A 24,439-nucleotide genomic window follows, 5' to 3' on the forward strand; every position below is an offset into this window, starting at 1 on the left:
TAAAATACATATTATTATGTGTGAGGCATACGAACTTTTCCTTGAAATTGGTCTGCAGGCGGTGATTAAACTTTTCAACTTGGACTCCTTTCATGCTGCTGGGCTATAAAGATGAGGACTTGGCCCTTCCAGTTTGGCTCCGTCTCCAGCTCTCTGGTCTCCCCGACTTCAGGATGAAACATAATATCTTAAGCTGACAGAGCCTGAGGAGGCGGATCATTGGCTCCCATTGTCCCCTGATACTGCAGCCCCGCCCCTTTGGCTTGTGCTGACAAGCTGTTTATATTTTTGTAAGGGCCACCCTTTAACTCAGCAGCCTGATGACTATAATGGGCCCAATTGTCTGTGGGCCGCAGAGAGCTGAGTCCCCACATCCGAGGAGGCCGGGGCCAGTCTCTGATCCACAGGAGTGGCCGTTATGGAACACGGGTAAGGACGATTCTGGTGTGTGATGATGCTTTTTATGGGCTAGCTGGCTAATCCTGGGCACCGTTTAAGAGAAACAAGTTGCAATTGAATTGCTAGCTTTTTCTTGGTTTTCATGTGTTGCCTGCTAACCACGGAAGGAGAAGATCATTTCTCTGGGGTTTGCTGACAACGCTCCTAAGGGTCCTGGTCAACCCAGGCAAGAAATGCGCAGGGAAGCGAAAAACGAGGGGAGAGAAAGTGGGCTTGACACCAAAGCAACATGGGAGAAGCAAAGCACACGGCTGCTTCAGTGATGTGGTGAGGCTCAGAGGCTGTTTTGTTTCCTGACTGAAGTGTTCACAGTCAGGAGTTTGGCTCTGCCACTATGGGGCTTCTGTAAGCCGGCTGTTAGCCGATGGAACTCTGTCGACCCGCTTGGAAGGGGTCTCGTATCTGCTGGTGTTTTCAAAGGGCAAACCCTAGTCGTCTTGTGTGTCATAAATAGTTCTATTCAGAAATGTGGGAATGGTTTGGAGCCGGCAGGCTGTAAAGTTTTACTGCCCATAAAAGTGTTCAAAGGGTACTCTGGCTGTCTGCAGTGGGGCTCAGGAATGAAGGAACAGCCCCAGGCGATTCGAGCATTTGTCCTTGACTACCCAAGAGAGAAGTCAGGGGAGCCAAGTGGCCGCCATGGGAGAGGGGGTGAAACCTGAAATGGGCTTAGCTAGCCCACCTGGGGTTCTTTCTGGTTTCGTGCTTGTATATAAATGAGCGAGGGCAGAAAACTGCTCGGGCTCCAGTCTTTGCTGCCTGAGTCCATCATCCCGGCCGCTCCATTGGGCGCTAAGACGCCCTTCGTGGCGCAGAGGGGGGCGGGAGGCAAGGGGGGTGTGCTGTGTTCCTCGGGCCACAAGGGGGAGGGGATGGCGCAGGGAGAGCCCTGGGAATCTCGTTGGAAATAACTGCCTCCTGCTAACGGGAAAATCACCCATGGCAGCTCTGATCAGAGAATTTTGTTCTGGCTTTTCTAAGGAGCCTCACGATGTGAAGTCGGTGAACTCACTGTCAGTGTTTGTATGGACAAGAGCCCGAGAAACTGGAAAGGTGGATTTTTAACTTTCAGAGAAACTAAAGGCAACTCATGGGACTTGATGACATCTGGCACTTTATACATCTTCCCACTTCTTTTTTTTTTTTTTAAAGAGATTTAATTTTTTTAAGATTTTATTTATTTATTTGACCGAGAGAGAGACAGCCAGCGAGAGAGGGAACACGAGCAGGGGGAGTGGGAGAGGAAGAAGCAGGCTCCCAGCGGAGCAGGGAGCCCGATGCCGGGCTCCATCCCAGGACCCTGGGATCACACCCTGAGCCGAAGGCAGATGCTTAACAACTGAACCACCCAGGAGCCCCACATCTTCCCACTTCTAAGCCCCAGAATTTGTATTTGTTATCTGGATACACCTCATTTAAAGCCAACACGTTTGGGGGATCCTGGAGGAATTAAGTCAGATGCAGAGGTGTTTTTTAAATGAATTTGACCCAAAGCAACCTGAATGTTTCAGCTCAGTGTATGAGAATAGCAGGAGGTCTCTAAGTGAAGCCATCGTCTCCTGCAGTGGCCTGAGAGCCCAGGAGAGGGGGGATGAGTTGCCCCATGGGTGGTCTTGTAAAGGGACAGGCAGGTGGGGCGGAGGCTCAGCAGGGAAAGGACAGGGCTGCCTCATCCTGGCCTCCCGCCTCAGGCCTCACACACCCTAGCCTCCTTCAGATCTGTGCATTGCCCATTCCCACTGGGCAAACACCCCCAAATGGCAAGATGGCAGAATGAGGAAGGACAAAGTGGAGGGCCAGTGACAGAGAGGATGGGGTGAATTCCAGGAGACCCCACAAGACACAAATGTCCAGCATCTTTTATCAGAATGGTGGGCATGCCAGGTTCCCGGAATTTCAGAGGCAGAATTTACAGAGGCTAACGCCCACATAAGAGATGTACAATAACAGTGTTCTGGAGGCTTTAAACACTGAGGACTGTTCTCATGGGAGCACGAAATCAAATAAGCAAGCGTGTGTGGATGAAATACTCTGACATGGCACATATCAATGGTAATAACAAGGACCATTTATTGAGCACTTACTTTGTGCCAGAGTTTTATCTCACTCAGTCCTCACCAACTCCTTAAAGTAAGGACAGGTATTGTCCTCGTTTTACAGAGAAGGGAGCTGAGGCCGAGAGGTTAAGTAACTTGCACAAAGTCACACAGCCAGTAAGCCACCTGAAATGTGAGTCAGCAGGAAGGGATCCAGGACATAGCCTTGTGTTATGAACTGAAGATTTCCTGTGGACTATAGCTGGCATTTATACTCACAGCTTTTCAAGAATTCATCTAGTCACTGCTACCAAAATGTGTCCTCCTGAAGAAGCTAATTGGCAATTGGGAAGGAAAGCCAAGAACTACTTCCTTTAAATGGGTGAGAGTGCCGGATCTAACAGTCTAGCCCCACTGAGCCAAAGGCCAGGAAGGGCCAGCTGCAGGGAGGCGTTTGGGGCCTGGCCCAGCCACATGGGTGGGCCCACGTTGCGTGATGTGGTGCCCCAAGAGGGATGACACACAGAAGCAGACACTCAAGAACACGGAAGTTGAAAGGACAACCTCTGGTTTGGACAAACCTGGTTCAAGCCTACCTTTGCCTGCGTTCTTGTATAACATCGGGCAAGGTGCCTCTTCACTCCAAGACTCAGCTTCCCCAGCTAGGTGGTGGGGGCACAATGTCTGTGTCCCTGGCCTAAGGTAAGACTGAAATGTAATGGGAACGAGTTCTCACAAATGCTCAGTCAATATGAATTCTTTAGTTATGACTGCTCCCAGCACCCAGAGGCAGTCCAAAATACAGACCGAGTTTGTGGAATGCCTATCTGGTTTGCCGGTGGCATCTGGAGAAGGGGAATGGTGGGAGGGCGCGGCATGGCAGACAGAGCTGCCAGCTGGCCCTCTGGTCTCTGCTCCTCCACCAGCCATCGGGAGGCTCCGGATAAGCACACCTGCTCCGCACCACGGTTTCCTGATCTTGTCCATGAGGTGACATCTTCAAGGTCCATTCTAGCTTCCCATCTATGACTCTAGATCTGACAGAAATCTCCCTCACAGGGACCTGTAAGCATCACTTCTTCATGGTGTGAAATCACCCCAGAGCTCACTGTTGATCATGCTTATCCATACGGAGGGATCATCTGAGAAGTAATAGACGGGCCTGAAATACTCTCCTGGAATCTGCTAGTTTGAGAATGTCCTTTGAAAAATACGCTTCTTATTTTCTCAGGAGGTAACACATTCAAGTCTGTTACTTTATGTGATAAGAAGACACCCATGTCTTTGGCTGTTTGAAGATCATTGGAAAATGCATTAGACAGATATGGTTTTCTGGAGGCAAAACTTGGGGGCAGCTAGAAAAAAAGCAGCTCTGAGTAGCAGGAGATCCACTGCTCTATGTGTGACCACAGGTGCTAGTCTCATATTTTCTTGCTTCTTCTCTCTGCCCATCTTCTGGCTGCTGCAAGACCCATGCCGCATCCGTACAATGGTGAACGTTCTTGGTGTGCCAAACACAGAAGAGGTTCGAGGGGCTCCTCATAGCCAGAGACCTGCCGGGTTAGGAACTCAGATGGTGTCATGTTCATTCCTTTCTCTCCTGCTGCTCTCTTTGTCTTCCTCCCTTCCTCACTCAAACATTTACTGATCACCTGTCACTGTGTGCTAGTCTCTGGGGATAGAGAGCTCAAAACCGTGGTGTTGGCTCTAGAGGAATTCACATTCTGTTGAGGAATTCCATGGGGCAGTGTTATGACAGACATATGTACAAGATGGGAGGGAGCACCCGTAGCCAGACTTGGGACATCAGTGAAGGCTTTGTGAGGAATGGATAACACAAGAAGGGAGGGAGTATGGAAGATTGAGGAGGAGTGGGTTAAATGGAGGTGGAGGGAAGAGTGACTGGTGCTCACAGTTTCTGATTCGTTTGGTCAGTGGTGGGTCTTGTGGACATCAGTGTACCAATGGTGGAAGCTGTTGAGTCAAGGGAATCGGCCGGTGCAAAGGTCCAGAGGCAGGAGACAATATTCAGGGAACAACCAGTTGTTTGGTTTGTTTGAAACCCAGCATGTGAATGAATGAGTGATCCTGGATGAGATGGAACTGACAGGAAATGGAACCAAAGAAAATTGTCTCACGAGGACGAAGCACATGTGGCAAGATCTTGAGTGCTGAATATTTCAGGATCCATTGTACTATTATGTCTACTTCTGTGTTTATTACAAATGTTCATGGTAAGTTTTATGGAAAGTAGAATATCCCATAGAGGCACCAAGACCAGAACATAGCTCAAAGAGATCTGAACTTGAATCACTGGTCTGCTGGTTTCTAGTGACTACTGAGGACTCTGGGAAGTTACTTAACCTCTCCAGTTCTTGTTTTCCTCACGCAAACATGGGAATAATAATCATATCTACCTTCTTGGGCTTTGATGAGGATTGAAAGGATAGAACACGGAGAAGGCCCTCCATAGTGTTTGGCGTGGAGCCATCCCTCTTCCATCACAGATGGATCATCTCGTTCATTCTGATTGAGGTTTCTAGATGATGCCCCGCGGAGTGCCAAGCAGAGAACATTTAAATGTCTGACAAGTTACAGAAGTATGAACCTGCAAGGCAGGGTCTGGAGCTGGGAACAAATCTGGCGCAGTGGTGGGGAGTGAAGAATATAGCTACACCACAGACTCATGTGTGTGAGTTTGGAGGGTTTAGTCCCTGCAGATGATGTCTAAGGAACAGAGAGCCTGCTGACCTCCCTGAGTGGAGCAATGGAACACCAATTTCATTCATAATCCTTTGCATTCCATGTATTTTCTGTCTACCTAAATTTTCAAATGCGGCACATCGACATCGTCACGTTCACTTAATAGACATACTATTTTGTTATCCAGGATGTTAAAGGGACCTATCAAAAAAGATGGAAGGCGAATTTGGGATTGCACACTCTGGGGAACTCCTGGGAGCCATTGAGACACACCTCAAGTTGCACCTGCTGGAACCCCTATCACACCCTTATTACACCTGCAGCCCTGATCAGCTTTTCAAGGAGAACGGTTCCTGGTAGGCCTTTCACTACCAGGTGTGTTTGCCCACTCTCAGCCTGCACTTTCTAGTACCGTACCTGACAAGCTGACCGTTAAGGAAGGACACACTTCACATTTTACAGCTGAGAACTGCAAATAGAACTTGAGTGAAATTACTCAAACAGTTGACTCTAGAAACCGCAAGGAGCCAAACGGCCGACCTCTGACTTTACGAACAGCAGACACGCTCTTGGACACCAATCTCTGGAACACACTTGGAAAATGTTATGTATCTCTTAAGGGTGTGTAGGAGGAAAACATTTAAATCTGTAGCCTCCATGTAAATAAACTCAGGGCTGGCAGTTTTCATGTGTTCTTTGAAGTGTTAAAGAGCTAAATACGTATATCCTGATATCCCACCAAGGACCCTCTGAGGATGGAGTTCTCACCACATGGGAACTTTCCTTCCCCCAACCTCTCTGCTCTTCCCAGAAGAGTAAAACACAGAGTGGAAACTGAACTCTGAAGCTGTAACCTGACTTCGGAACTATATACCGTAAAGAGCACCGTGTATTTTCCAAGATAGCTTCAAGTCATAGAGTTTTCCAAGGTATTCCCAGTTGCAACATTGAAAGACAATTTTTTTTTATTTATTTGAGAGAAAGAGAGAGCAAGAGAGAGCACAAGTAGGGGGAGGGGCAGAGGGAGAAGCAGACTCCCCACTGAGCAGGGAGCCCAACTCGGGGCTCAATCCCAGGACTCCAGGATCATGACCTGGGCCAAAGGCAGACACTTAAGCGACTGAGCCCCCCACCCCCAGGCACCCTGTAATTTTATTTTTTACTTTTTTTTTTTTTTTAAGATTTTTTTTTAAGTGATCTCTACACCCAACATGGAGCTCGAACTTACAACCCTGAGATCAAGAGTCGCGTGCTCTCCCGACTGAGCCAGCCGGGGCCCCTGGCTGAGTTGATTTTAAATACAAGAGCTTCAAAATGTTGCTGAGGAGTTTCTGTCTGTCGCCCCAGTCCGGTGAAATCTGCAAGGCTGGCTCCTGCCGGGGCCCTCCAGTGTCTCACCAGCAGTGGGCAAGAGTGCGCTTCCAGAAAGGCCCAGGAGAGCCAAATGTAGTTACCGAGTCACTGACATACCGGTTCCTCCCCTGGGACCCGAGCATAAGAACGAGGGCTCTCAGGATAAGATTGTTGACCTGCACTCCTCACTGGATGATTCGATTTCCTTAAGAGCATTTTTTTAAAGATTTATTTTATTTATTTGAGAGAGAGAGAGCACGAGAGGGAGGGGCAGAGGGAGACAGAATCTGAAGCCCACTCCGCACTGAGCCCAGAGCCCGGAGCCCAACGCAGGGCTCGATCTCACAACCCTGACGTCAGGACCTGAGCCGAAACCAAGAGTGGGTTGCTCAGCCGACTATGCCAGCCAGACGTCCCTCCTTAAGCGCATTTTTAACAACAACAACAACAAAGCAGTGATCAGTGATTCCTTCGAAACATGGCCCCTTTGTGTCCTCCGCGAGGATAACTATGGCGTCTTCTGGAGACTATCTGTGGTCTGGGCACACTGGGGGCACAGCATAAATATTCATTAACGCTGGTCCATTGCGAAAAGAGAATGGAAAGACCCTCTAAGGTGGCAGTGACCCTACACGCCCCAGAAGTCTGGTTGGAACTGTGGCGAGGAAAGATAGCGACAAGGCCTGGACAAAGCAGCTCTCTTCCCACACTCCGCGCCCGCAGTGAACCAAGGGCCGCCATTGTCTGAGCTGTCACTGGCGGGCCCGGAGGGGGCCGTGGCAGCCGCCCAGCCTTCCCCGTTGCTGTCCAGGGGTATTCAGGGAATACGGGCCTCCAGTGGAAGCTTCCTTTCTCTCCCAGGCCCTGCCGCCCAGGGCTCCAGGGCGGCCCTCTGCACAGAGCTGGTGCTGTCTGGGCTTCTGGTGTGCCTTTGGAGGAGCAAGTTCTTGGCGGACGGGGAGGCTGACAGTGAAGGGACTAGGGCTTGGGGACTGCTGGCCTTTGTCCTATCCAGAAATTGGGGTTACTGGGTCACAGCAGTGCCGCAATACCGTGTGAATTTCCAAGGCTGGCTGTAAACCTGGTCCTTTGGAAGGAAAGCACATCTGGCTTGTGTCCACACTCACACCGAGAGCTTTAAAAGTGGGGCAGGGGTCACCTCAGCGCAGCCCCCCAGGTCGTTTCTGTGGGAGCTGGGGTATGCATGCCTCCTTCCCCAAGTGGTGGGAAATCTCCACTCCCTGTCCTGCAGTCCCTGGGAAGCCCAAGGCGACGAGGGGAGGGGGGCAGGGGGCAGGGAGAAGAAAAGAGGCGGTGGGGGGTGCTGGAGATTAGGGAAAGCAGCCCAGCTTTTTTCTCTCCCCAAGTCTTGTCTGTTGCTGTGGCGGGAGTTCTTGTTTGGGGGACTTTTTTTTTTCCTTTTAGTCAAAGCAATGCATTCTGGTGCTGCCAGCGGAACAGCTCTTTCCAGTTCCTTCTCATGGTAAATGTGCACATAGCATCCAGGCCTAGGCTTGTATCTGTAATTCCCTTATTAATTCCAAAAGGGATTTAGGTTTTGTTCCGTTCACCTTCTCCTCACAGAGCACGTACTTTCTCAGCCACTGACTGGAAACCTTTGTGCGTGTGGTATCACCAGGCCATCAGGCTACAACTCTTCGACTAACGATGGCGAGGACTAACACTGCTTAAGCACTAACTGTATATCAGGGACTGTTCTAAGTGCTTTATGTTTACAAGCTAGTGAACACTCCAAGATAGATATTCTTATTCTCTATTTTCTTTCTTTTTTTAAAAAAAATCATTTATTTGAGAGAGAGAGAGAGAGCAAGCTGGTGGAGGGGCAGAGGGAGAGAGAAACTGAAGCAGACTCTGAGCTGATCGTAGAGCTTGACCTCATGACCCTAAGAGCATGACCTGAGCCAAAACCAAGAGTCAGATGTGTAATCAACTGAGCCACCCAGCGCCCTTTAGTCTCTATTTTCAAATGAGGAAACTGACGCTCAGAGAGTTAAGAAAGTTGCCCAAGGTCACACAGCTGGTCAGGGGCAGGCTGGCATTTGGGCTCCAGAGCCTGCATTTTTAACTCCTGTGCCATCCCCCAAGGGGTGCTTCATATGCTTTTGTATGGGTGCGCAAGAGTGTATGCATTTATTCCCCTATTTCTGGTCATTTCACGTCTTTCAAACATTGTTTCTGTTATAAATAATGTGATGAATGGTTTTGTAATAATAACTAATAGTTCTTAACAAGTGTTAAACCACTATGTGACAGGCACTGTTTCAAGTTTTTTATGTGACTCTTTGTAACAACCTACTATTGTTACCATGTAACAGATGAGGAAACCGAGGCACAAAGCAGTTGGTGAAATATTTTGTCCCGGATCACACAGTTAGGAAGGGACAGAGCTATCCCAGAGCTACTACCCCTATGTTGTGGTCCAGACAAATACCCATCAGCGCACCTCTGATACTGCCTTGAGAAAAATTTTTAAGCTGGAATTACTAGAGCATAACGTACAAACATTTTTAAGGATCTAGATACATATCCTTAAACTACTTTCCAGTAACACTGGATGGTTATGCTAGTTTGTGTTCCCACGAGCACCCTGCAATTGATTAAGGAATCTAAGTTAGATAAGGAAGGCCTTGGTACATGGAGATGTCCCTCCAGCCCCGGGCAATGTATTCATAAACCATTTAGCTTTCGTGGACCGATCTAGGCACTTCCTATCATGACAAAATATATCTAGCTCAAAACTACACTTGGAAAGGGGGGATCGGTGGTGCTGGTCATGGTCTGTTTCTTGATCTGGCTGGTGTTTACCCTGTTTTCGTTCCTTTGTGATAATTCACTGAGCTGTTGCTTTAGGACTTGTGCACTTTCCTGTTTGTAATTTATACTTATTAAAAGCTTATTTTATTTTAAAGATTTTATTTATCTATTTGACAGAGAAAGAGGGAGAGAGCACGAGCCAGGGGGAGAGGCAGAAGCAGACTCCCCACTGAGCAGGGAGCCCGACGCGGGGCTTGATCCAGGAACCCTGGGATCATGACCTGAGCCAAAGGCAGATGCTTAACTGACTGAGCCACCCAGGCGCCCCTAAAAGTTTATTTTAAAAAAAGAATCTATGTATCCGATATACATGTTTTGGATGTTAGCCTCAGAATACATTGAAATCGATCATAAAGAATAAGAAAGTGACTCAATTGTCACCATATTTTCTCCTTATGTTGGATAAAAGGACATTTTGAAAGAAACATTTTCATGGTTTCTTCTTTTGAATCGCTAATGCAAGAATTGAAAAGACATTGAATTACAACAGTTCTAAGAAGTAGGGTTCTCAAAAAGCCCTTTGCCTCTTTTTATTGTGTTTGTTTTGTCCAAGTAAGATTTTTTTGTTTGAGACTTCAAAAGCACGACACGTATTTAACATATGCAGAGCTTATGATGAGTGAGTTTTTGGCAAGGACCTGAGAACAAATACTAAGATCCCAGAGAGAATTATTCTCTTCCTGTCTTGCCTTTCTAATGTGTTCTTCCTTAAGGCTTGGTTTTGAAGTCATCTGTGGTTCTGTGATCTGGCCTGATGCCCCGATTGAGTAATGTCCCTGGAGGCTCAGGACCATCTTTCTGTGGCTAATGCATGGTCCTTCCAAAGGACCCTGATGCATGGGATGCATCAAGAAGATCAATATAGCATCCAGAAAACACTGTAAGAGAGGATGCTCTTACTCTCGTGGAAGCCAGTGGTCATTTCCTTGTCAGATTCCCAATTGTTTGGAAATATTATTTTAGCGCTCATTTCCCTTTGCTGATTTTATATCTGATCTAAAATTAATTGTTTAGCCCCACTCAGTTTCTCAGTCCCTGGACTCCAGTTGTAATTTTTATCAGTTATTCCTTTGCCATAGGGGATTTAAAAGGATGCAGAATAAGAGTGTATCTTGTGCCTTTTAGGACAAGACAAAAGGAGGCATGTTTCCCAGTTCCTCCTTTATTTACCACCCCCTAAATGGTCTCTCCATGAGATTCTGTGAGCTCTTTGATTAGGTTACTAATATTCCTTTGTTTAGACTGACTGTCTTCCATTTCTACCTAACATCTTACCATTACCTCTGTTATCAGTCGGCTCAGGTTGCCATAACAAGATGCCACAGCCTGGGTGATTTAAACAACAGAAACTTATTTTCTCAGAGTTCTGAAGGCTGAAAGTCTAAGATCTAGATACCTGCATGATCAGGTTCTTGTGAGGAATCCAGTCCGGGTTCAAAGATAGAGGTTGTGCCTTCACGTGGCCCTTTAACCGTGCACACAAGTGGAGAGAGAGAGCTCTGTGTCCCTTCCTCTTCTTATAAAGATACTAATCCTATTGGATTAGGGTCCCATCCTTATGACTTCATTTAACCTCAATTATTTCCCCATGGTCCCTATCTCTAAATATCTTAATGGGGGGGTTAGGGAGTCAATGCATTAATTTGGCCCTCCCCGGGGGTGGCAGGTGGGGGGGGGGTACAAGACACAATTCAGTCTGTAATATTACCATAGCCAATACAATTAAAATTAAGGTTTGTTTTCCCTTTCAAAGTAGCTCTCTTTCCCCCTAGTGTCTCTGTTAAATGACTTTTAATTTTTTAGTTTGTCGAACACTTTTGGATTTCTGCTAACTCTATTACAGAAATCCAGACATACAGGAAACATAGACCCTATACAAGTAGACTCTTCAAGGAGTTTATAAAGTCGTGACGTAGGGGAACGGCACGCACAAGTAACCAGAACATTACATTACATGTTAGAAAACACTGTCAATGAACTACAGTGTGCTCTGAGAGTCAGAGGAAGAGATTACCTTCATCCAAGGGCCACTCTTTGAGCGTCCTCATCAGGATTCGGTCTAGAGAAAATGTAGGAACGACCACACCAGGCTCAGCAGGAACAGACACCATGAAGGCAGGAAGGTACAGGTCAGTTGAAACTTGGGAAATCAAGAGAGGAATGCTGTGGAGTTTAATCTTGGGTCTTAGGTTCTAAAGTCAGCGCTGAAGGAGAGAGGCTCAGTGACAAATGGCCCCTGACAATGTGGACATACTGTCCCAATAGCACCTGTTTTACCTCCAGTGTTAGAGCAGAGCACGGTTTCTTTGAGCACCGGATGAAGTAGGTGGCTATGTTCGGGGGCTGTCCTGGAGGTGGGTAGGGAGAAAGAAGAGTTGGGGGAGAGGGAGGGAGAGAGAGGAAAATGAATGAATGAGACCACGCTTACCGTGGCTGATGCTCACACAATGATAACCATGGGAGAGCCAAGATCGACTGAGAGAATTGCAGATTCTCCCCAACTTCCTCCCCCAAAATGGACAAAGAACATGAACTGGAAACTTAAAGGAAATATTAATGGAAATGATCATATTTAAAATGTTCCACATCGCTAGTGATCAAATAAATACAAATTGAAAAAAATGTTATTTTTAATTGAAGTATAAGTGACATATATTATATTAATGAATAAATATAAAATTTAAAAACGATTTACTATTTTCTCCTTATCAGATTAGCAGATATTTTATTTATTATTTTTTATAATAATTTTGTATTATGTTATGTTAGTCACCATACAGTATATCCTTAGTTTTTGATGTAATGTTCCATGGTTCATTATTTGCGTCTAATACCCAGTGCACCATTCAATATGTGCCCTCCTTAATACCCATCACTGGCCTATCCCAGTCCCCCACTCCCCTCCCCTCTGAAGCCCTCAGTTTGTTTCCCAGAGTCCATAGTCACTCATGGTTCATTCCCCCTTCTGTTTACCCCCCTTCATTCTTCCTTCCTTCTCCTACCGATCTTCCTGCTATTTCTTATGTTCCATAAATGAGTGAAACCATATGATAATTGTCTTTCTCTGCTTGACTTATTTCACTTAGCATAATCTCCTCCAGTCCCGTCCATGTTGCTGCAAATGTTGGGTAATCATTTTTTCTGATGGCTGAGTAATATTCCATTGTATATATGGACCACATCTTCTTAATCTAGTCATCTGTTGGAGGGCATCTCAGCTCCTTCCACGATTTAGTTATTGTGGACAATGCTGCTATGAACATTGGGGTGCATATGTCCCTTCTCTTCACTACGTCTGTATCTTTGGGGTAAATACCCAGTAGTGCAATTGCTGGATCATAGGGTAGCTCAATTCTTAACTTTTTAAGGGACCTCCACACTGTTTTCCAAAGTGGCTGTACCAACTTGCATTCCCACCAACAATGTAAGATGGATCCCCTTTCTCCACATCCTCTCCAACGTTCGTTGTTTCTTGCCTTGTCAATTTTTGCCATTCGAACTGGCATTAGGTGGTATCTCAATGTGGTTTTGATTTGAATTTCCCTGATGGCTAATGATTTTGAATATTTTTTCATGTGTCTGTTAGCCATTTGTATGTCTTCATTGGAAAAGTATCTATTATCTTCTGCCCAGTTTTTGATTTGATTATTTGTTTCTCGTGTATTGAGTTTGAGAAGTTCTTTGTAGATCTTGGATACCAGTCTTTTATCTGCAGTGTCATTTGCAAATATCTTCTCCCATTCCATGGGCTGCCTCCTAGTTTCTTTGACAGTTTCCTTGGCTGTGCAGAAGCTTTTTATCTTGATGAAGTCCCACAAGTTCATTTTTTCTTTTGTTTCTCTTGCCTTTGGAGATGTGTCATGAAAAAAGTCAGATTAGCAGATACTTTAAAGGAACACCGTTGGTGAAGATGCATATCTCAATTTCATACATTGCTAATGGGAATGTAAATTGATATAACCTTTCAAGAAAGTAATTGTGCAGTCTTACTCTCTTGAGAGCCCTACAAATGTGAATACACCTTGACTTGATAATTCCACTTACAGGGGTCTGTCTTGAAAATATAGAGATGTGGACAAAGATTTGTGTTTAGCAATTTCATTGAAGTTTCATTTATAATAATTGGAAGTTTAGAAACAATCTAAATGTGAACAGTCTGGAAACTTGCTGTATAAATGATACATCAATTAATGGCATATTCTTGGTTATTTAAAAAGGTGTTTTCTAATAATTTGATATAAAATGAATATTATAGGATTTTTTAAGATTTTATTTTTTATTTTCTTATTTTATTTTTTTTTAAAGAGTTTATTCTTAAGTAATCTCCACACCCAACTTGGGGCTCAAACCTACAATCCCAAAATCAAGAGTCCCACGCTCTACTGACGGAGCCACCCATGCACCCTTGACAGGATATGTTTTTTAAAAACAGGTTCCAGGGGCACCTAGGTGGCTAAGTTGATTGGGCCTTGGGGTCTTGGGATTGAGCCCCGCATCAGGCTCCTTGCTCTGCGGGGAGCCTGCTTCTCCCTCTCCCTGCCACTCTCCCTGCTTGTGCTCTGTCTCTGTGAAATAAATAAATAAAATCTTCTTTTAAAAAAGTTCCAGATTATATGTATAGTGAAAATATGCACAGGGGCGCCTGGGTAGCGCAGTGGTTGGGCATCTGCCTTGGGCTCAGGGCGTGATCCCAGCGTTCTGGGATCGAGCCCCACATCAGGCTCCTCCGCTAGGAGCCTGCTTCTTCATCTCCCACTCCCCCTGCTTGTGTTCCCTCTCTCGCTGGCTGTGTCTCTCTGTCAAATAAATAAATAAAATCTTTAAAAAAAAAAAAAGTAAAAATATGCACAAAGAAGAAAAAGAGAGACAATAAATGGTAATGTCATTTACTAATTCTATTCATATTCGAATATGTACTAAGCATATTGTATGTCTTGCAATTTATTTATCATAGATAGTAGGTCTATAGATAGATTTCTGTTTTATTCTTTATACTTTTCTGGGTTTTCCAAATTCTCTAGAGCATCTAATTGCTTTTTATCTGAAATATGCATTTTAATAAATTCATTTCATCTCTTAGGGCCCAAGCCCACCCTTCCCTGAAGTTCTGGTTACTGGAGTAGGAAGTGATCTCAGTTTTCGGTGACTTTCAAATCCCTTTTATCTCATATGGTCTTGAATTACAGCCGCATGTACATGTGATTTTCTTTGCCACTAGTGTGGGAGCTCCTGGAGAGCAGGGATCAGGCTTAGAGGTCCTAAGTTTGTAAGCAAAGCCTAGCTCTCCCTCCCCACCTTTTCCGTAAAGCCTCTCCTGCTACTTGAAAAAGTGGGTGAGTTCTGCGTGTGAATCCTCAAGACAATTTTTTATACCTCTGTAATTCTGCTTTGGGCTGCAGTTAATTGTATTTTGAGCATCCTACTCATCATCCAGCTCCTTATTCCGGGAAGTAAACCTTGTTCCTTTTTGTGCCCAGAGAGGCGCCTTGCATTTAAAGTGTGTGCTCAGTAAACACCAGTTGGACTTATGACTGAATGAACCCAGGCCCTTTCCAGCTATTTCAAACAGGTGCCTTTCAGCTGGCCCTGAATCTGGAAAGTTTAAGATTTCTGTGCAGGTGCAGGGGCAGGAGGGCGGGATAAGAAAGCCTACAAAAACTAAGCAGACTCAAACCCTGAGCAGTGCCAGTCATGAAGCCCCATCCACCAGAAAAATCTGCCAGGAAATGCCTTCACCTTGACTCACGATGCCCCAAATAATAGTCTTTGCTCTTCTCTGGGTCCTGAGAACTTTCTCTGGGAAGCTTTCCCTTTTTTCACCATTTCACAAACTCCTAGAGATTAACTCCCAAAAGAATTCCATTCTTCCAGCCATAAATTGAACACTGTACATTCATCCTGCATCCCAGATTAAGTCCTAATCCTCCAAATGTGACCATTAAGAGAAGAGTTGAAAATCAAAGATTGTATACATGTTTCAGAATTTAAAAAAATAAGAAAATAAGTCACAAGGTTCAGTTCAGTTTAACACGTTGTGCTCCAAGTTTTGGCAAAGCCTTGTCCTGCACACTACGGATGGTGTAAAGATTAAATAGGACACTGATATCATTCATAAGATCCCACACGGTGATGGCAGTGTAACAGAGGGAAGGGAGGGGTGGAGTGGGAGGGGTCTGGAGAGAGGGAGAACACTGCACATGACTTCCAAGGTTCTGGGTCAGGACTGGATAGAGGTGGGAATAGTTGGGGGGGGGGCTGCTGGTAGCTATAATTGTGTTGGTGGTGGCCATCGATACTTTGGGTCTGTGCCCCGGAAATGTAAGATGTGGGCGAGTGGGATTCAGATAGAATAAGATAAAGTTCTGGGGTGCCTGGATGGCACAGTCAGTTGGGCATCTGACTCTCGCTTTCGGCTCAGGTCGTGGTCTCAGGGTCATGAGATCAAGCCCCACATCGTGCTCCACTCTCAGTGGGGAGTCTGATTGAGATTCTCTCTCCCTCTGACTCTCCACCCCTCCCCCAAACAAATAAATACATGTTTTAAAAAAAAAGAATGAGAAAAGCTCTAGGGGAAAAAAAAACAAAATTCTGAGGCAATATTGGATAGAAGATGAGAAATGAGACAGATTATTATAGAAAGTAAGATAGTAAAGGATTGTATTTAATAGAATTCAGTGCATCTGCCAGTGTTCTTAACTACTGACAATAGAAACTACTCTAGTTGGTTTGACCATAAAATGAATTTATTAAAAAATATAAGGACACCACAAAGAAAGTGAAAGGACAACCTACAGAATAAGAGAAAATATTTTCAAATCATATGTCTGATAAAGGACTTGTATCCAGAATATAAAAGTTCAATAATAAAAGATAAATTTTAAAAGACAATTTAAAATGGGGGAAGAGGGACACCCGGGTGGCTCAGTCGGTTAAACATCTGCCTTCAGCTCAGGTCATAATCCCAGGGTCCTGGGATCGAGCCCCGCATCAGGCTCTCTCCTCAGTGGGGAGTCTGCTTCTCCCTCTCCCTCTGCCTGACACTCTGCCTACTTGTGTTCTCTCTCTCTGTCAAATACATAAATAAAATCTTTTTTTTTAATGGGGAAAGAATGGTGGTTGCATAGCATTGTGAATGTACTTCATGTCACTGAACTGCACACATAAAAATGGTTAAAATGGTAAATTCTAGGTTATGTATATTTAACTGCAATTTTAAAAATTATTTTTTAAAAATGTGCAAAAGATTTCTGGGGCTCCTGGGACACTCCGTCAGTTGAGCATCCGACTCCTGATTTCAACTCATGGCATGATATTAGGGTCCTGGGATCGAGCTCCTATGTTGGGCTCCATGCTCAACAAGGAGTCTGCTTCTCTCTCTCTCTCTCCCTCCCTCCCCTTCTGCTCCTCCCCACTCATACACCCGCGCATGCTCTCTCTCTCTCAAATAAGGAAATCTTTTCTTTCTTTCTTTCTTTCTCCCTTTCTTTCTTTCTTTCTTTCTTTCTTTCTTGACTTTATTCATTTGAGACGGACAGACACCAAGAGAGAGCATGAGCAGGGGGAGAGGCAGAGAGAGAGCCAGAGGGAGAGGGAGAGGGAGAGGGAGAGGGAGAGGGAGAAGCAGACTCCCCTCTGAGCCGGGAACCCTGCACAGGGCTCTATCCCAGGACCTGGAGATCATGACCTGAGCCGAAGGCAAACCCTTAACCATCTGAGCCACCCAGGCGCCCTTAAATAAATCTTTAAAATAAAATAGAATGTGCAAAAGATTTCAACGGACATTTCTTCAAAGAAGATACACAAATGGCCGATAAGCACATGAAAAGATACTCAGCATTATTAGTCATTAGGGAAATGCCTAGCTAAACCACAATGAATACCACTTCACACCCACTAGGAAACTGGAACCCTCGTACATTGCCAGCGGTAATATAAAATGATGTAACTGATTTGGAAAACAGTCTGGCAGTTCCTCAAAATTTTAAACACAGAATTATCCTATGACCCAGCAACTCTACTTTTAGGAATATCCAAGAGAAATGAAAATACATGTCCAAACAAAAAACCGTACTCATGTGTTCATAGCAGCCTTATTCACACTGGCCAAAGAGTGGAAACAATCCACACGTCCATCAACTGATGAATGGATAAACAAAATGTGGTCTATTCATACAATGGAATATTATTTGCCACTAAAAAGGAATGAAGTACTGGAACGTGTTGCAGTATGGATAATCCTTGGAAAAAATTTGCTAAGTGAAAGGAGCAAAACACAAAAGGCTGCAAATTGTATGATTCCATGTATATAAAATGTCCAGAATAAGCGAATCCTTAGAGATAGAAAGTGGATTAGTGGTCACCAGGGGCTGAGAGGAGGGGGGAATGGGGAGTGACCACTAGTGTGCATGAGATTTCTTTCTGGGGTGATGAAAATGTTCTGGAATTAGATAGTGATGACGGTTGCACAGCTTTGTGAATATACTAAAAACCACTGAATTGTACACTTAAATAGATGAATTTTATAGTATGTGAATTTTATCTAGATAAAACTATTCTATTCAAAAAGAAGGATATTGGGGTACCTGGGGGGCTTAGTTGGCTGGGCGTCCGCTTTAAGCTCAGGTCGTGATCCCAGGGTCCTGGGATTGAGCCCCACGTCGGGCTCCCTGATCAGCGGGGAGCCTGCTTCTCCCTTTCCCTCTGCTCGTGCTGTCTCCTGCTATCTCTCTCCGTCTCTCAAATAAATAAATAAAATCTTTAAAAAAGTAAATGAAAAAGAAGAATACTAAGTGGCTCAGAGAATCTCCAAGAAATCTAGAGAATCAGGCTCGGAGGCTACTCAGCTGAGAGTAATACCTAAATTAGACCATTGGATGGTTCCAGAATGAGCCCTAGTTCTGCTCCTCTGAACACAGCCACCACAGACCCTGTGGTGGACCTTCGCCCCTGTGGGCCCTCAGGGTCCATGTCACTCTGCCAGGTCCTACCACCAGACAGAAAATGGCTTCTCTGGGGTCTGTTGTCTCTTATTGCCTTCATCCCAACTGAAGTCTAATGTCTATCCATCTGATTGCCAGAGTCCACATCACAGTTTCAAGCCCTACCTGCAAGGGAAGCTGAGAAAGCAGGATGTGGTGTGGGAGGCGAGACTCAAACAAATGTCTGCTATCCCACACTTCTCTCAATGGGTTTGCCTGGACAATGGTTTTAAAGTCATAAAATGTTGGAGTTAAGTGGGCCCTTTGAAGTTCATCTACTAGTCCGGCCATTTGATCCCATGATTGCAACAACCCAAAAGCAATAGGCAATTTCTAACTTTATCTTTCCTGGCTTTTTAAGCATGTGGCAATGTTAAATACTCCTTTTTAAAAACATGCCCCTTCCCTGTGTGTGGGTCATCCCTCATGGACCTTTCCATCAGTTTTTCTCAGTTTCCACCCAGAGCTGCTCTCTGCGCCTGCTTAAAGCTGGTGTTTCTCCTCATCGACATGTTCAGTCCTGCTCCGGATAACTCAGTCCAAATTGTGTGAATGTCGTGGGTTAAATGGTGTCCCCCTGAAACTCGTAGGTTGAAGTCTTAACCGGCACTACCTCAGAATGTTACCTTATATGGAAATAAGGTAATTTCCAGATAGGAAATAAAAATAAGGACAGATGTAATTAATTAAAATGAGATCACCCTGGAGTAGGGTGGGCCCCTAATCCAATATGACTGGTGTCCTGACAGAAAGGGGAAATGTGGACACCCTCCCGCAGGGAGAGTACTATGTGAAGATTGTGGTTATGGTGCCACAAGCCAAGGAACTACACAAGCCAAGGAACTACCCGAAGCGAGGAGAGAGTCCTGGAACAGATTCTTGCCTGGCACTGTCAGATGGATCATGGTTCTGCTGACACCCTGGTCTTGGATATCTAGCCTCCAGAAGCGTGAGACAATACATTTCTGTTGTCGAAGCCACTCAGTTTGTGGAACTTTGTTATGGCAACCTAGCAAACGAAGTGAATTGTTTTCTACTCCTGTATTTACCTTCTGCTTAAAGGTGGACAACGCTTGAATTTGCATTCTAGTCCATAACACCGGAACTGCCTTACAGATCCAAGGGGCTGTCTTGCCTGCTGGGATATCTGCATGTGGATATCCTACAAAAGCCATACGGTCAACTTGCCTAAACTCAGCTCATCGTTTCTCTGGTCCCACTTGCTCCCCCTTCATTTCTCTGTCTTGGCAGAGGGTACTCTCCATCCACATGCGTGCACATGCGTGTCAGAACCTGGCTGAGAGCCTCCAGCTCGACTCTCCTCCTTGTTCCCAGGCACCACATCCTAACGGTTTCGCCTCTCTCACGTCTTTAGAGTCCTTCCATCTGTCCTTGCCCACCTCCACCCCCTTCCTAGGCTGTCTTCCTTCCACTTACCTTCCTCAGTAATCTGTCCAAAACACAAAGGTTCCCATAGCTTCCAAAGGTCAAATCCCAGACTTTAGCAGATGAAACCTTAGAGGTCTGACTCCATAATCATATCTCTCACCTCTGTTTCTCTCACCTGTTTTCTGCAGCCATACAGAAGTTCAGATCCTCCCCCTGCCTCTCTCTCTACATTCTGCCTGATGCCTGCTCAGTTTTCAAAACTCAAATGCAGCCTCCTGTGTGAAGCCTTCCTTGATTTCTAGCATGATTGCAAACCTGCTTCTGTGTTCCCTTAACCCTCTGGGCGTACACTCTATCATAGCAATTTCTCCATGCGCTGAAATTGTTGGTGTCCTCCACTCACCCCCCACCGCTCCCCAATAGTAAGGCGCTTTAGAGTAGAGACTGCAGGCTTTTTCCAACTTTCTCTTTTCAGCCTAGTGCCTGGCACATGGGAGGCACGCATGAACGTTTCTAGAAGGAATGGAGGAAGTCGGGGGTGGGGAGTGGGGAGAGACTTCCGACCCCAACCTATTTTACAGAATAAACAATAATTCCCTAAGAGGTAGTAATTTCTCATCATTTTCAGTGCTGATTGTGTCGCAGTTGACTCGTCAGAATTTACTAAAGTAAACGCAGAGGCTTTTTCCTGTCTCACATTCAGGCGTCGTGACTGCTTTCAATAGTATAAACTGTCCTGTAATGGACGCTGGCCCTTTTCAGTTCTCTCAGCCTCATCAAACAAGTCATTTCCCCGGGAGGGACAGAGTTTGCATTTGTGTTTACAGGACTGGCAGGGAGGACGGGCTTGCCGGACTAGACCTGCAAACCGAGCCAACCCCCCTCCCCTGCCCCCCTGGGCTGCGATTGGCCCTTCGCCGGAGGCTGGGCGCAGGAGCCTTTAGTCATCGCACTGGGAAACCTTTCTGGAACTGAGCACCCACTTGCGTGTTGTTCGCCTGCTCTTTGTGCGGGGATTAGCTGCGGTGCGGGGTTTGGGAATGCTGCGAGGGCTGGGCAACACGTAATCCAGGATTTGCCTGTGCCTCGCGGCTTATGGAAAACAGATGTCTGTCCGCCCTGCGCCTCGGCACAGAATGGAAATGACCAACCAGAGAGCCTTGCGGAGCCGGGGACCCCGAGCGAAGGGCCTCCAGCGTCCAGCTGGGAGGCAGCTTTCCTCCCGCTCGGCTGTTTCGGCCACCTCAGCCCGGCTCTCGGAGCACATCAGGCGGTGAAGCAACTCCACCTCCAGGCACGGCTCCGGGAGGAGCGGGCGCGGAGGAGCGCGCCGGCCGAGGTCGCCTGCCGCCGCCGGGGCCGCGCGCGAGCAAACCCCGGCCCGGGAGGGGACCGCCGCCCGAGCCGAGGCGGAGCCGCCGCCCGCCGCCCGCCTCCCGCCGCCGCCCGCCGGCGCGCCAGTTCTCCGCCGAACGAGTCGCCCACGGGCAGTAAGTCAGCGCCGGGGCTGGGGCGGCGCGGCCCGGTCCACCTGAGCCTTGGGCTCCGGGCCAGGTCCGGACGGACTGCGGTGTGGGCAGCCTGTCGCGAATCCGCTTCCGGATCCTTCCCGCGGTGCTGCGACGCCGGGCCGGAGCGGGCGCCGGTGAGGACGCGCGGCTGCCGGCGCTGTCAGCCCGGGCCGCGGAAGTGCTAAGCCTCGACGCGGCGTCGCACTCGGGCCCGGGCTGGCCCAGGTCCCCCGGGGACCGGGCCCCTCCGCCCTGCCTGCGGTATCTGTGCACAGCTTCGGAAGTGAAGCTGTTAACGTCGTTTTGCACCGAGGGGGAAAAGTGGATATTCTGCGATCTTAAAAGCGGTTGCTTTAATAATTTTAAAAAGATGGGTTTCCTCTCCCTCTTAAATTTGGGTCGTGTTACAAAACTACTCAGATTTCCTTCCTATTAGCTTCCGTGGGGCTCTAGTTCATGCTACAGCTCTAGCTAATTAGAGAAGGGAGATGTTGATTTTTGAGGGTTTGCAGGATGGATATGATTTATTTTTGATGGATATGATTTATTTTGAAAATGCATGCCCCATGGTGAAAACCCGCATGTTGCTGACAAATTGGGGTGGAGAGAAAGGTTTGTCGCATGAAACGCCTGTCAGATTCAAAGCATTCTGGGAACCCCAAATTTGTTTCCACCTGTAATCCAACCCCATAGAGCAACTGGTAGCATTTTTACCCCTCCACTCCCCCAGGAAATCACCAGCTTTAAATTATGAAACAGAGACAGCTTTAGATTCAAATGCTTTTTACACAGTTAATTTTAAAGTCCTTAGAGTTCCAGACATCCAAAGATGAGGTTAGCCCCTAGTGAAAGAGGCATTATTGTTCTTGTGGCCTATGCACACCAGTGCTTTTTTTCACTAGACAATTTTTGACCTATAAAAATGGAGACTAATTTTTCCATCAATATTTTTAGAATGTGGTTATGGGATTGATGCACCATAACTTGTATTTCCAGGTTCCTTCACCAGGGGATGGGAGGAAGGACTGTGCCTGGGTCACTACCTCCTGGCCCTACTTGACCTCTAGTTTCAGATTTCCACTTGATTTCACCCTTAACAGATGTAATACCTGCCCTTCAGCTGAAAGAGACAAAAGAGCAGGAATGATTCAGAACACTTTGACTGTCACAACCTCAACCAACGAGGCAAAGAATTTGATTGAATTTTTTATGACGCACATTATGTTTCCTTCCTCTGCAAACGTAGGTACATTTAGCAATTAAGGATCAATTTAAAAACAACCAAAAACCTCTGCCCTCCTCCTCTCTTAAGGTAAATTGGGATTTGGCTGAGTTGGGCAAGGCCACATAGATTAGTGGATGTCTTCACGGTGAGATAACTCAGTCATACTCTGGACTCGGTGGAGGGTTAACACCACACCTCACTCACCTTCATATGTGCACATTCTTTTCCTTGTGCTCTCACTTTTCTTTCTACCCTTTTCTACACTATTCCTTTCAGGTACATACCATGACTCTATTTTGGATCATGGAATCTAGGATATCATTACCTTCAGTGTCAAGGTTTGTTTAATGACAGTGTTCCTTATTAGTATTCTCAGATTTCCCCAAGTCCTGTCTTATTTTCCTGGAAAATTCTATGTTTATTAAATCCTCCATTGGAAATTCCACTGTATCTTTCAAAAGTAAACACGGCATCTACATCTTGAATTGTTTTTCTTGCATTATCATTTTAATGCTGTCTTCCATGGTTTCCTGATTGTCTGGTCAGCTTGTCATTTCTGCTTTGTCTTGGAACACTAGTGGAAGGAACTTCTCATAAGGCGCTGAATATAAATGGGGTAGGGAGTCTTTCTGAGAATTAACAGCATAGATTCTGACCTTTTCTTTGGTCTGCCCTTGGGTTGAATTCTGTCCTTTGAATTTCTGTCCGCTGACTACACTAGAAAGAGCTGGATATTTACCTTGGGGCTCAGGAGTGATCTGTTTATTGGCCTTTTCAGAGCGGCTGTAATTCACTACTCTCCAAGTGCTGCTTGGTGAGAATTTGCCTGTTGAGTGGAAATAAACCAATCGGGTAATACAGTAATGCCCAAGGAACCTTTGAAAATGCCATCCTGAAATCCTGGGGCGATAACAATGTCAGAACTCTCTCCTCTCACCACTCCACTAAAAATGACACTGCTCGCTTCACACCAAATCTATCTTGGGTTAGAAATTCCCTAAAGACAATTTTTAGCTTGATTTGTTCAGTCTCTAAAAGTTTATGCTGGCAGGTACTGGCAAGACGCTTTCGATGCCGCCGCTAATGATGTGGGTAGGAACAATGACTGTTTTCTTTTGGGTTTCTTTTTTTTTTTTTTAAGATTTTATTTATTTATTCTACAGAGATAGAGACAGCCAGCGAGAGAGGGAACACAAGCAGGGGGAGTGGGAGAGGAAGAAGCAGGCTCATAGTGGAGGAGCCTGATGTGGGGCTCGATCCCATAACGCCGGGATCACGCCCTGAGCCGAAGGCAGACGCTTAACCGCTGTGCCACCCAGGCGCCCCTCTTTTGGGTTTCATGAGAAGATAGATTCCTGGATGTCAGTTTGAGAAGCCTCTCTGAGACTGTTATCTTAAAAGCCTGGGTCAAGGGGCGCTGGGGTGGCTTAGTCGGTGAAGCACCGGATTCTTGGTTTCAGGTCAGGCCATGATCTCAGGGTCCTGAGTTAGAGCTCCACACTCAGCGTGGAATCTGCTTGAGATCCTTTCTCTCCCTCTGCCTTCACTCATGCTCTCTCTCAAAATAAATAAATAAACTCTTAAAAAAAAAAAAAAACAAACTTGAGTCAAGGCTGAGGTACAGTCATGCTCTGTTATCAACATTTTTTATGCCCTTATATATTAGACCTTGAGACTGACCTGCTGGATGGAAAGTCTAAATAAGCTCCTGCAAGTCTGTGAGTTTAGTTCATTATTTTCTCTGGAAGACAACAGAAGGTCTTTGATTCGGATAGAATTTGGTCTTAGAAGAACTGACAAGTGCCCCTCTGAGATAAACAAGAAGAGGGGAAGCGAAGGGGAGGAAATCTAGTGACAATGAACCACTGTGTACTACCCGCTCGGCTTTTATGTGTTTTTTGAGAATTTAGTGGAAATCAAACCTCAGAAACTGCGCTTTCATGGGCAAAT

At 46.0% G+C, this 24,439-nt stretch overlaps 1 protein-coding gene across 4 annotated transcripts in view; it reads left to right on the forward strand.

Moving 5' to 3' along the window:
- Positions 1–310: 310 nt before the first annotated feature.
- TRIM2 (tripartite motif containing 2) overlaps positions 311–24,439 on the forward strand; it is a 117,835-nt gene continuing 93,706 nt past the window's right edge. Inside the window, exon 1 of one of the 4 annotated variants that reach the window (XM_044384378.3) lies at positions 311–429. The gene's annotated coding sequence lies outside the window, so the exon portion shown is untranslated. Of the gene's footprint in view, positions 430–21,143; positions 21,244–24,439 lie in introns of those variants that run through there. The other 3 variants (XM_026499497.4, XM_026499498.4, XM_044384379.3) reach the window with 3 other exon arrangements.

This window comes from Ursus arctos, unplaced genomic scaffold, assembly GCF_023065955.2.
Source record: "Ursus arctos isolate Adak ecotype North America unplaced genomic scaffold, UrsArc2.0 scaffold_11, whole genome shotgun sequence".
NCBI classification, from domain to species: Eukaryota; Metazoa; Chordata; class Mammalia; order Carnivora; family Ursidae; genus Ursus; species Ursus arctos.